This window comes from Rhinoderma darwinii, chromosome 2 (assembly GCF_050947455.1).
Source record: "Rhinoderma darwinii isolate aRhiDar2 chromosome 2, aRhiDar2.hap1, whole genome shotgun sequence".
NCBI classification, from domain to species: domain Eukaryota; kingdom Metazoa; phylum Chordata; class Amphibia; order Anura; family Rhinodermatidae; genus Rhinoderma; species Rhinoderma darwinii.
In genome coordinates, this window is record NC_134688.1 from 255,742,038 (window position 1) to 255,756,513 (window position 14,476).

A 14,476-nucleotide genomic window follows, 5' to 3' on the forward strand; every position below is an offset into this window, starting at 1 on the left:
TGACAACATTATTATTACCGTTATGTTACCTATAGAAGGCTGAAATTCTAGTTTTAGTTAATATATAGGGTGGTTGTATGTTTGAAACTAAGACCTACCAGTATATAAAAGCGCAGGAAAGTGTAAAAGAGAAGACCTGGAGAAAGTGTCATGTAATGTGAAATGGCCGATTGTGAGGTTAAGCCCCATGTTGTTGTAATACACATCTACCATAGTTCATTGCTCCCCTGTGGAACTTACTAGTACTTCTCAATGAATTAGAATATCATCAAAAAATTTATTTCACTAATTAAATTCAAAAAGTGAAACTCACATATTATATAGATTCATTACACACAGAGTGATCTATTTCCAGCATTTTTTCTATTAATGTTGATGATTATGGTAACAGATAATGAAAACCCAAAATTTAGTCTCTCAGAAAATTAGAATATTATATAAGCCCAATTTCAAAAATGATTTTTAATACCGAAATGTTGTCCTACTGAAAAGTATGTACAGTATATGCCCTCAATACTTGGTCGGGGCTCCTTTTGCATGAATTACTGCATCAATGCGGCGTGGCATGGAGGCGATCAGCCTGTGGCACTGCTGAGGTGTTATGGAAGTCCAGGTTGCTTTGATAGCGGCCTTCAGCTCATCTGCATTGTTGGGTCTGGTGTCATCTTCATCTTGACAATACCCCATAGATTGGGGCTTAGGTCAGGCGAGTTTTCTGGCCAATCAAGCACAGTGATACTGCGGTTATTAAACCAGGTACTGGTACTTTTGGCAGTGTGGGTAGGTGCCAAGTCCTGCTGGAAAATGAAATCAGCATCTCCATAAAGCTTGTCAGCAGAGGGAAGCATGAAGTGCTCGAAAATATCTTGGTAGGCGGCTGCGTTGACTCTGGACTTGATATAACACAGTGGACAAACACCAGCAGATGACATGGCTCCCCAAACCATCACTGACTGTGGAAACTTTACACTGGACCGCAAGCAACTTGGATTGAGTGCCTCTCCACTCTTCCTCCAGACTCTGGGACCTTGATTCCCAAATGAAATGCTAAATTTAATTTCATCTGAAAACAGGACTTTGGACCAATGAGCAACAGACCAGTCCTTTTTCTCCTTAGCCCAGGTAAGACGCTTCTGACGTTGTCTCAAGGAATGCGACAGTTGTAGCCCATGTCCTGAATATGTCTGTGTGGTGGCTCTTGAAGCACTGACTATAGCTACTGTCCACTCCTTGTGAATTTCCCCCAGATTCTTGAATGGCCCTTTCTTGACAATCCTTTCAAGGCTGCGGTTATCCCTGTTGCTTGTGCACCTTTTTCTACTACACTTTTTCCTTCCTCTCCACTTTCCATTAATATGCTTGGATACAGCACTCTGAACAGCCAGCTTCTTTAGCAATGTCCCTTTGTACCTTACCCTTCCTTGTGGAGGGTGTCTTCTGGACAACTGTCAAGTCAGCAGTCTTCACCATGATTGTGTAGCCTACTGAACCAGACTGTTGGACCATTTAAAGGCTTAGGAAACCTTTTCAGGTGTTTTTTGTTGATTTGCGGATTAGAGTGTGACACTATGAGTCTACAATCTTGAACTTTTACCCAATATTCAAATTTTCTGATAGACTCAATTTTGGGTTTTCATTAACGATTAGCCATAATTATCAACATTAGAAGAAAAAATGATGGAAATAGATCACTCTGTGTGTAATTAATCTATATAATATATGAGTTTCACTTTTTGAATTGAATTACTGAAATAAATTTACATTTTGATGACATTCTAATTCATTGAGAAGGACTAGTATATTGTGGATTATGTTTTGACTGAGCACCATCACTATCCCTAACCACATAATTTATAGTATCTAGAAACTATAAGTTTTTCAAACAGTACCAGAAACATTCTCTCTGTATACTTTAAGAGTATAAAAGTGCAGTGTTATAAATGTCCCCTCTTTTACGGATCTTAGCATGTGTGCAAAACTTTGCAATTTCAAGTAGGAGACATTGGACATAAAGTGGTTTATTTGCTAAAAAAAACAAACAACTCTCCCGTTAAACACAAATCTTGCAGAGAATTACCCTGAGAATACTCCAGACAGGTTACTAAATCCAGGCAAAGACATGCGTTAAGACATTTGGGATGCCACAGGTGAGTTTCAGAATGTAAGGAATGACTAGGCAATGACCACCTTCAGGGCAGTGAAGGACCATTAGTAGTAGGTGGCATGTACAGGCAACTCAGAAGGTCATTGCATATAAACAGGCATGTACAATGCAACATGTAGAATTACTACACCCAATGTACCCTCCCCTATCCTAAATCAGAAGATATTTTGTTGTTTTGGAAATCAGGTAAAATATGAACTATTTTTACTTTAGGTGGAAACTCTACACTACAGAGAAGTACATCTTGATCTATATAGTATAAAATGGACAATCCGTTACAAAGCCTATAAGAGCCGCTCTGTGAAATAGTAACTAAAATGCAGAAATTCTAACATAAATTGAAAGCTATTTTGGTCAGATTTGTAAATGAATCCATATCTCTTTTTTAATGTCATAATAACCATAATAAATAGCCTTTATACTGTACATCAGGATGCTGCTGCTCTTAGGAGTGTAAGGGCACGTTCAGACATGGCGTAATTGCTATGGAATTCCGCTGCGGACAGTCCGCAGTGGAATTCTCCAGCGGACGTTTTTTCCATTTCTTTCTGTCCATTTTTAGGAAAGTTAGTTCAGACGTTGCAGAAAATTACTTTGCGGAAATTAGGCTGCCTTGCAGATTTTTCCCTCCGCAGCATGCTCATGACGTTGTGGAGAAGAAGCGGAATTTCACTGCGGATTTCAGCCTTTGCAATGTAAAAACTGAAATCTGTGGCAAGTTCGCTGTGATATCTGCAACGTCTGAATTACTTGTCAAATATGTAAATGTTGGTGCAGATTCATTGCGTAATTGCCCCAAATCTGCACCAACATTTGCAGCTGAAAAATTCAGCCACGTCTGAACGTGCCCTTAGGGCACATTCAGACGTGGCGGAATTACTGTCGAATTCCGCTGCGGAGAGTCCGCAGTGGAAATCTGCAACAGCCGTTTTTTAAATTTGTTTCCATACATTTGTAGGAAACTTAGTTCAGACGTTGCAGAAAATAACTGTGCGGAAATTAGCCTGCGGTGCAGATTTTTCCCTCCGCAGCATGCACATTACTGTAGCGTCCATGGCCACGGGCCACCGGGTTTACTCAACTCCCGACGCCCGCAGCCATGGATCCGTGAGCGCTGGTCCCCATCTCCTTCCTAGGAGATGCCAGCGCTCACTTCTGCTCCGGTCTGCTGTGTCCTGCAGGGTGCGCGCGCACGCTCATGACCGGCCTTAAAGGGCCAGCGTGCGCACAAGAGGATATCATCATCATCAACTGCCCATGATTTCCTGGTCTATAATAAGGCCCCAGCCCTTCTGATCCTTGCCTGAGCGTTGTTAGTTATCCCAAGTCTGTCTTGCAAATGGTCCCTTAGTGTTTCCCGTTCCAGTTGTTACCCGTGCCCTGTATCCTGTGCTGTTCTTGTTCCAGTGCCTACTAGTGTCGGAGTCGTGTCACGTCCTGTGTCATCTGCCACGTCCAGAGGAATTCACGTCTGGCGCAACCTGCGGCATCTGTGTATGTTCACACGCTACACTAAAAATGTCTGAAAATACAGAGCTGTTTTTCGCGGCCGTTTGTTTTACGCTGCCGTTTTTCAAAACGGCCGCATAAAAAAAACGGCCCATCGGAACAGAACACCGTATTTCCCATTGCAATCAATGGGCAGATGTTAGGCGTTATGCTTCGGATTTTTCGGCCGTTTACGGCCCGAAAATAGGCCGTGTGAACATACCCTGACCCTTGGTGAAATGGTTCCCAAGCACAGGAATATTCTTCTATCATAGCCTAGTTCAAAAGCAACATTTTTTTTTTTAGTGGTGTGTAACTTTGAAAGAATGGTAAATTATCATATATTTTCTGGCATATTTAAAGTCCTATAAAGAAGCCTATGTTTGAAAAAAAAACAGCACTGACTAAAAAATTGCCTCAAAAACACCACACACTAAAACGCAGTGCTTTTTATATTTCACTATAGCCTTTAATGTAACATCTGGCCGCACTAAAAACGCATAAAAAAAGCTGGTAAAAAAATGCTGAAAAACGCAGCAAAACGCTGTGTGAAATCCAGCCGTATTATGTGAAAATTTTTTATATCACGTAAAAGTTTGCAATCATTGGCCAGTGTAAACATGTGCAGCGATTGCATAATCAGCGAGAAATTGTGCGTTTGTCGTTAACTTAGAAACAGTATGATGAGCTAAAAATTATTGTTTGTCGGTAGATTCCCTTGTGTAAACCGGCATTTGCAGACAAGACAGGAGATGTGGAATTGTTGGCCAGAAAGACATGCGATCTCAAAACCAATAAAATGAATGTAAAAACATATGATTATTGCTACATATAAATGCATATCTTCTCACGCGGTGGATTTTCTTTTAGAAATTTTCTGCAACTGAAAATCAGGTACATTTACCTGAATGTGGTTATTTCCACAGCAAGCAGATGGATTTGAAGTTCCATTCAGAGAAATTAAGCGGATTTTCAGTTGAAGAAAATATCTGCAACAAAATCTGCCGCTTGTGACTGCACCCTTATTTTCTATGGCATTTACATTCCTTTTACACAATTGGTTGATCAAGGCACCTGTTTCAGGAATTTCTGAAAGCAAAAATAAACAGTTTTATTTCTTGAGAAACAACGGAACTGTGTCATTGATTTTACTACAATAGCCAAAAGTATCATTTATTTGTGTTTTGCCAGAATTACATAAGATATCCCAGTTAGGGTATGTTCACACGCCCTATTTCCGGACGTAATTCAGGCATTTTACACCTCTAATTACACCCGAAAAAACGTCTCCAAACCGTCTGCAAACATCTGCCCATTGAATTCAATGGGTCTTACAGTGTTTTGTGCAGACGGGCTTTTTTTTTTATGCGCTGCTGTCAAAAGACGCCCGCCTCAAAGAAGCGCATGTCACTTCTTGGGACGTAATTGGAGCCGGTTTTCATTGACTCCAATGAAAACCAGCTCCAATTACGTCCGTAAAAGACACCACGAAAACCGCGTGCACTTGTCAAAACGTATGAAATTCAGGTGCGGTTTTCGGCCGAAAACAGCTCCGTAATTTCAGACGTAATTGGCGTTGCCGTGTGAACATACCCTAAGGGTAAATGCCCAGAAATACGCCTGATAAAATTGTAGCTGAATGCCTACAAACATCTGCCCATTGAATTCAATGTGAAAAACGACATTTCGTTCAGAAGGGGCGTTTTTTTACGCCGCCATTTAAAAAATGGCTCGTAAAAAAACGCCCCTTGAAAAGGAGCATGTCACATTGAGCCATTTTTCATTGTGTCACAGGAAAAAGAGCTTCAAAAACGGCTCCAAAAAAGCCTCAAAAAAACGTTTTCAGATTCAAAAACGGCTAAAAAACCAGAGGCTGTTTTCTCTGAAAGCAGCTCCGTAATTTTCAGCCGCTTTTTGTTGTACGTGTGAACACACCCTTAGGGTATGACCAGACGTGGCGTGTTTCTTCCGCCACTGTCCGCATCAATGCCGCACATAATCTGCGTTGCAGATTCTGTTGCGGCTCTGCCTAAAATGGGCATTAAATTGATGCGGACTAGCCGTTGCGTATTCAGGTGAAGAGTGCTTCCCTTCTCTCTATCAGTGCTGGATAGAGAGAAGGGGCAGCCCTTTCCCTAGTAAAAGTAAAAGAAATTCAAACTTACCCGGCCATTGTCTTGGTGACGCGTCCCTCTTTCAACATCCAGGCCGACCTCCCTGGATGACGTGGCAGTCCATGTGACCGCTGCAGCCTGTGATTGGCCTGTGATTGGCTGTAGCCGTCACTTGGACTTAAACGTCATCCCGGGAGGCCGGACTGGAGGAAGAAGCAGATAGTTCTCGGTAAGTATGAACTATTTTTTTAACACGTTGATCTATATTGTGATCGGAAGTCACTGTCCAGGTTGCTGAAACAGTTACTGCCGATCGCTTAACTCTTTCAGCACCCTGGACAGTGACTATCTCCTGACGTCGCCTAGCAACGCTCCCGTAATTACGGGTGCACACACGTAGTCACCCGTAATTACGGGAGCCCCATTGACTTCTATGGGCCTGCCCGTGCCGTAATAACGGGCGTTTTTACGTTAGTGTGCATGGGGCCTCAGTAGACCTAGAAATACATAGGTCCAGCCAGAATGAAGAAATATCATGTTCGTAAAACTAATACGCTACGCAACACACATAACATCTGCGTACTTCATTGCGGAATTTTGACTCTCCATTGAAGTCAATGGAGAAATTCCGCAATGAGTCCACAACAAGTCTGCTACACGTCATCCAGTGTATGCTGCGGACACCAAATTCCGCACCGCAGCCTATGGTCCGCAGCTGAGTTTTCCGCAATGTGTAAACGAACCTAACTAAAAAGCTGTGGAAAGCAATGGAGAAACATGTACGCTGCGGATTTCCGCAGCGGACTGTCCGCAGCGGAATTCCAGAGCAATTCCGCCACGTTTGGCCATGCCCTTAAAGTTCAATTATCTTTTATGGCTCTTTCAATTGAGAAACTGAAAGGTTTTTGCTTAAAGGAGTTTTACCATCAGGGAAAATTATGACATATCCACAGGATATGTCATAAATGTCAGATAGATGCGGGTCCCACACCCATCTCTAGAACGGAGCCACTGAATGCCGTTCTACCGCTCTGTGTTGCGGCTGAAGCAGGTGATTTCCGACCATGAAGATAAAAACTGTTTCCATAACTCCTATAGTAGTGAATGGTAGTTACGGAAGCAGTGAACTATGCTGTTTCCATAACTATCATCTTCATGGTCAGAAATCACCCGCTTTAGCCGCAACACAGAGCGGTAGAACGGGGTTTAGGGGGCCCTGTTCTAGAGATAGGTGCAGGTCCCAGAGGTGGGACCTGCATCTATCTGACATTTATGACATATCCTGTGGATATGTCATAAATGTCCCTGATGGGAAAATCCCTTTAATTCTTTTAGTACCAAGAATTCTTTCTTGGCTAGTTTCTTCTTCGACAGTCTTTTCAATCCAAAGTCTTTGTAGTTGGACAGCACAATGAATTTTTCTTCATCAGCAAGCACACATTAAGGGTATGTTAACATTTAGCGTATACACTGCAAATTTTCCATCCAGATTTGCAGCCTACTCAAATAGCAGCAAAGTGGATGAGGTTCTAACACAGCTTATTCACATGCTGCAGAAAAATTACGCACAGAACACGTGAAAAAAATTAACCTGCAGTGCGGATTATGAATCCACAGCATGTCAATTTATGCTGCGGCATTGAGTTCAATAGGGAAGTCAATTTCCGCAACAAGTGTCATTGTATGCCGAATTTGCTGCATTTACGCTGCGTATTTGGAGCAAATTCTGAAAATATTTTTTATTTTTAAAAAAAAAGCCTGTACTAAGCTCTCGCAGCGATGCCACATGCGGTCTCCCGTCATCACATGTGACCCCTGCAGCCAAACACATGAAACGTCATCACAGGAGACCCCCTTAACACAGAGCAATTGGAAGACGTTTTTTTTCTGTCAGATGTTTTGCGCAGTGTAAATTCCAGCCAAATATACGCACCTAATTAAAGCACCATTTGCTGCGAATATTCGGTTAGATTTCCCTGCATGTTCTGTGTCGTATACGCTGCATAATTTTCCAATTGTATATACCCTGTGTGAACATTAACTAAGGAAGATCTATCACATCCCAAAATATTTTTAACTGCCACATCAGTATTTGTTCTTCTTGAAAGTGCCTCTGTTCTTCTGCTGTGATCCCTGTTTGTTTAGGCGCCACGTATGTAAAGTAATGAATAAATTGACAACTGGGCGTTGTCCACAGCCCAAAGTTAAAGAAGAGTGTACATGAGCTTCTCTGTAAGGCTGGGTTCACATGACCACATTAACGTCCGTAATGGACGGACCTATTTCGGCCGGATGTCCCGGACCGAACTCAGTGCAGGGAGCCGGGCTCCTAGCATCATAGTTATGTACGACGCTAGGAGTCCCTGCCTCTCTGCAGGACAACTGTCCCGTACTGTAATCATGTTTTCAGTACGGGACAGTAGTTCCACTGAGTTCGGTCCGGGACTTCCGGCCGAAATACGTCCGTCCATTACGGACGTTAATGTGGTCGTGTGAACCCAGCCTAAAAGTGAATGCGGACTGTTAGGGCATGCCCCCACGTGGCGGATTTCCTCCGCAACTGTCCGCATCAATGCCGCACAGAATCTGCGTTGCAGATTCTGCTGCGGATCTGCACAAAATGTGCAGTAAATTGATGCGGACTAGCTGCTGCGGACTGCGGTAAAAGTACTTCCCTTCTCCCTATCAGTGCAGGATAGAGAGAAGGGACAGCACTTTCCCTTGTGAAAGTCAAAGAAATTCATACTTACCGGCCGTTGTCTTGGTGACGCGTCCCTCCTTCGGCATCCAGCCTGACCTCCCTGGATGACGCGGCAGTCCATGTGACCGCTGCAGCCTGTTATTGGCCTGTGATTGGCTGCAGCCGTCACTTAGACTGAAACGTCATCCTGGGAAGCCGGACTGGAGACAGAAGCAGGGAGTTCTCGGTAAGTATGAACTTCAATTTTTTTTACAGGTAGCTGTATATTGGGATCGGTAGTCACTGTCCCGGGTGCAGAAACAGTTACTGCCGATCGCTTAACTCTTTCAGCACCCTGGACAGTGACTATTTACTGACGTCTCCTAGCAACGCTCCCGTCATTACGGGAGCCCCATTGACTTCCTCAGTCTGGCTGTAGACCTCGAAATACATAGGTCCAGCCAGAATGAAGAAATGTCAAGTTAAAAAAGCAAAACGCATCCGCAGCACACATAACATGTGCATGACAGCTGCGGACTTCATTGCGGAAATTAGAATCTCCATTGAAGTCAATGGAGAAATTCCGCCATGAGTCCGCAACCAGTCCGCCACTGCTCCGCAACAGACAGAGCATGCTGCGGACACCAAATTCCGCTCCGCAGCCTATGCTCCGCAGCGGAATTTTACGCATCGTCTAAACGAACACTGCTAAATTAAAGTGGAAGTCAATGGAGAAACGGCTCCGCTGCGGATTAACGCTGCGGAGTGTCCGCAGCAGAATTTAAGTGAAATTCCGCCACGTGTGAACCCAGCCTTAGAGTGGCTCCAGCAGTATGATCCACATCAAAAAGCCTGAGCCAATAAAAATTTTTCATTGGCAACACCAATTGCTGGTGAAAGACTTGAACCCCTTTAGGACACAGCCTGTTTTGGCCTTGTGGACACAGAGGATTTTTGCAAATCTAACGAGTCACTTTATGTGGTAATAACTCCGGAATGCTTTTGCCTATCCAAGCGATTCTGAGATTGTTTTCTCGTGACATATTGTACTTTAAGTTAGTGAAAAAATTTGGTCGATAAATTCAATATTTATTTGTGAAAAACGTAAAATGTTAGCAAAAATTTGCATTTTTCTAAATTTAAATGTATTTGCTTGTAAAACAGATAGTAATACCACACAAAATAGTTACTAGTTAACATCCACCATATGTCTACTTTATGTTTGCATCATTTTTTTTCACGTCCTTTTATTTTTCTAGGACGTTACAAGGCTTAGAACTTTAGCAGAAATTTCTCATATTTTCATGAAAATGTCAATAGGTAATTTTTTCAGGGACCAGTTCAGTTTTGAAGTGGCTTTGAGGGCCTACTATATTAGAAAGTCCCCATATATCACCCCATTTTGAAAACTGCACCCCTCAAGGTATTCACAGGAATTAAGGCAAAGTAGAGGTGAAATTTACAAATTTCATTTTTTTTGTCGAAATTCATTTGTAATAAAAAAAAATCTGTAACACAGAAGGTTTTACCAGAGAAACGCAACTCAATATTTATTGCCCAGATTCTGCAGATTTTAGAAATATCCCACATGTGGCCCTAGTGTCCTAATGGACTGAAACACCGGACTCAGAAGCAAAGGAGCAGCTAGTGGATTTTGGGGCCTCCTTTTTTTAGGAATATATTTTAGGCACCATGTCCGGTTTGAAGAGATCTTGTGGTACCTAAACAGTCGAAACCCCCCAAAAGTGACCCCATTTTGGAAACTACACCCCTCAAGGCATTTTTGTAGGGGTATAGTTAGCATTTTGACCCCACAGTTTTTTTTCAGAATTTAGTGGAATTAGTCTGTCAAGATGAAAATCACCTTTTTTTCTTGGGAAACATAGAATTTTTACAAGGAATAAAGGTGAAAAAGCACCCCAACATTTGTAAAGCAATTTCTCCCGATTACGGCAATACCCCATATATGGTCATAAACTGATGTTTGGACCCACAGCAGGGCTCAAGAGGGAAGGAGCGCCTTTTGAATTTTAGAGCGCAGATTTTGCTGGATTGGTTTTCAGTGCCATGTCGGGTTTGCAACGCCCCGGAGGGACCATAACAGGGGAAACCCCCCAAAAGTAACCCTATTTTGGAAACTACACCCCTCAAGGAATTTTTCTAGGGGTATAGTGAGCATTTTGACCCCGCAGGATCTTTTTTAGAGCTACGGTGACCAAAAAAACAGCGATTTTGGCGCTTTAAATTCTTTATTTCTTACAGCGTTCACCGTGCGCAATAAATTACGTTTTACTTTATTCTGCCGGTCGGTACAATTACGGCGATACCATATGTGTATAATTTAAAGTTTTGCAGCGTTTGCACAATAAAATTAAGTTTCTATAAAATAATTTATTTTCTGAGACACCCTATTCTGAGCCGTAACTTTTTAATTTTTTCGTCAAAAAAGCTGTGGGAGGTCTTGTTTTTTGCGGGACGGGTTGTAGTTTTTATTGGTACTATTTTGAGGTAAATGCGACTTTTTGAACACTTTTTATTCTATATATCTTGTGAGGGGTGGTGACCAAAAAATAGCGAAGTTTTCCATTTGTTTTGTTTGCGGCGTTCACCGTGCGGAAAAAATCGGTGATACGAACACGGTGATACCAAATATGTGTACATTTTTTTACGTTTTCATTTTTTCCCTATAATAAATGACTTATTATAGGAAAACAAAAACTTTTATTTTTACGCATTTCTTTAATTTTTTTACTTTTTACACTTTCTTTTTTTTACCTGCAGCTCTGATCGCTGCTAGAATATATTAAACTACCTAGGTAGTGTAACGTATTCCAACTGTCAGTGTGAAGTCACAGTCACTCTGAGGCCTCATTCACACGAGCGTGGCGTTTTTGCGCACGCAAAAACGCTGCGTTTTGCGTGCGCAAAAGCCACTTAACAGCTCCGTGTGGCATCAGCATATGATGCGCGGCTGTGTGGTTTTCGCGCAGCCGCCATCATTATGACACTCCATTTGAATGTTTGTAAACAGAAAAGCACGTGGTGCTTTTCTGTTTTCATTCATCCTTTTGACAGCTGTTGCGTGAATCACGCTTGTCCCACGGAAGTGCTTCCGTGCGACATGCGTGGTTTTCACGCACCCATTGACTTCAATGGGTGCGTGATGCGCGAAAAACGCCCAAAGAACGGACATGTCGTGACTTTTTTTCAGCAAACTCACGCTGAGTAAAAATCACGGACATGTCTGCACGGCCCCATAGACTAATATAGGTCCGTGCAACGCGCGTGCAAATCACGCGCGTTGCACGGACGTAATTCACGTTCGTCTGAATAAAGCCTCACAGTAAGTCTACGAGGGCCAGCCGATCGCCGACAGTTTGCACCGGAAAAAACTCAGTAACTATACGTCCTCGTGCGGGAAGTAACCTCCTGCGACGACGTATAGTTACTTACTCGTGCGGGTAGTGGTTAAGTAACTCCAGTCAATGTTATAAATGAAGAAAAAAAAAAAAAAAAAGATTACTCACCCTTTAAATCCCCCTGCAAATCCAAAATCACAAAAAAAGGCCATACTTACTCATACAAGGGCAGGTACAAGCACCAGTTCTCAACAGGATACAGACAAACCATAATGCTACATAGAGGGAGATTGCCCAGGTGTAAAATACTGATGAACAGCCACTCTCACGCCTACTATTCAGGAGGGGGCGGGGGCTGCTTAGTATTATCATTGCACAGTGATATGGCTTCTATAGGGGCACATTCACACGTCGTGGAATTGCTGTTGAATTCCGCTGCGGACAGTCCGCAGTTGAATACGGCAGCAGCTGTTTTTTTTCATTTCTTTCTATAAATTTTTAGGAAAGTTAGTTCAGACGTTGCAGAAAATTCCCTACGCAGCATGCTCATTCCATTGCGGAGAAGCAGAATTTTACTGCAGATTTCATCCTTTGCAATGCAAAAACGGAAATCTGTGGCAAGTCCGCTGTGATATCTGCAACGTCTGAATTACCTGTCAAATATGCAAACGTTGGTGCAGATTCGTTGCGTAATTGCCCCAAATCTGCACCAACATTTGCAGCGGAAAAGTTCCGCCACGTCCGAACATGGACTAAATGTGCCAGCCACACGGTTACATGTAGTGCACCATGCTGGAAAAGAGCCTATTAGTTACACCCATACTATTAGATCAGACGGGCTGCCAAGCACCCACTAAGTCAGGGTTGGGGAACCTTTTTTCTGCCAAGGGCCATTTGTATATTTATAACATCATTCGCGGGGCAAACAAAATTATCAACTTAATAATGCCCCCCCATAGCTGCCCCCCACACAGTATAATGCCCCCCATAGCTGACCACCACAGTATAATGCCCCCATAGCTGCCCCACAGTATAATACCCCTATAGCCCCCATACAGTACAATGCTCCCATAGCTGTCCTATACAGTATAAAGCCCCCATGCAGTATAATGCCCCCCATAGCTGCCCCATACAGTATAATGCCCCCATAGCTGTCCCATACAGTGTAATGCCCTCCATAGCTGTCCTATACAGTATATACCCTCTCAGCAGCTACCATATGAGCCCCCCCCCTCCCATACCCAGTATAATGCCCCAACAGGTATGTACCTAATAGAATGTACATAAAACAATAACATAACTACTTACCTATCCCCATTCCCACGACGGGTGGAGGATCCTTGTCCTGCTCTGCACTGTGCTGTGCTGTGAGTGACTCGGCGCCTGCTTACCCCAAGCCGCTCGCGGTACAGTGAATGCTGGAGCAAGGCTCCAGTATTGAGCCCGACTGAATGTGCGTCCTGCGGACACCCCAGGCTTAGGGGCCTGGTCGCAATTCCAACCACTATAGCAGCCAATTGAGGCCCGTGATTGTCTGCAGCGGTCACATGAAGTACATGACATTATCACTGCAAGACCGGCCAGGACCACCGATGCCCTGGAGCGCAACAGGGAGATTTAAAAGGTGAGAAATCAATTTAGTTTTTTTGTCTTTTAGTCTAGTCTGAGGTCTGATCAGGGGTCTGGAGTCACAGGGGGCACGGTGTAAAGATGCTACTTTCTACAGATGGCACGGTGTGTCACTAACTACAGAGGTGGTTTGGCGTATAGGATAAAAATGCATGCAGTGTTCTGGTCACAACCTGGCTGGTAAGTATTGAATAGACGTAGATAGTTTATTTTCACAGACTATGCATTTCAGGATCTAACTGGTCCCTTCATCAGGTCAAAATATATGCTTTTGACCATTTTTCTCCTATTCTCGGAACCATATCTTCATCCCTGAACCAAGGACTTATCCTCCAAGGGATCACAGTGGGTGGCAGCTGGCCAGCATCGATACTACATATACTCACGGATGCAATGCGGTAGTGTTGTGCCTACTACAGCACAACTGCACTAGGTGAGTAAAAAATATTGAGGATATGCCATGCACGAAACAATATCACCTTAGAGGAGTGCCACTTCCTCTCCTTTTTTCTTCACCTCTATATTTATACTACTTACAGAGGACACTAAGTTAAAACAGAACATAATACAAAGCAAACCATCTGTCCAAGTCCACACAGGACAGAAGGAAAAAAAGGTGGGAGGGGCTAGACTTTCTTTTATAGGGTCAGGGGCTCTAGCTAATTTGTGTTTTAATTAATTGAAAATTGCAACTTTCCTACTAGTACACAGGGGCAGAAATACCCGATAATTGTGCTGCTGGTAGGACATAAATTCCCAGGAGATATTAGCTTCCTTGCTTCCACTTGACGGGGAGAAATCTTGGCAGAAGAGAATCTTATGTTTCATAGAGGCAGTTCCTTGGGCCTTATTGCTCTTATGACCCTTTCAGAGAGATCCTAAATATATGTTATCACAACCAGTTGAACAGTAGGTACACCCTGTCATTTCAGACTCCCGAATTTTTTAGATGTGGAAACATCTCAGAAACAAGAGTTCCTTGAACCAGCCTCTCTTGATCTAGTTTACTGCAGATGCTTCTCAACTGGGTTAGGAGCACACC

At 43.1% G+C, this 14,476-nt stretch overlaps 1 protein-coding gene across 1 annotated transcript in view; it reads right to left on the minus strand.

The window, feature by feature from the left end:
• Positions 1-14,476, minus strand: part of TINAGL1 (tubulointerstitial nephritis antigen like 1) — a 65,906-nt gene that overhangs the window by 35,144 nt on the left and 16,286 nt on the right. The window lies entirely within an intron of this gene.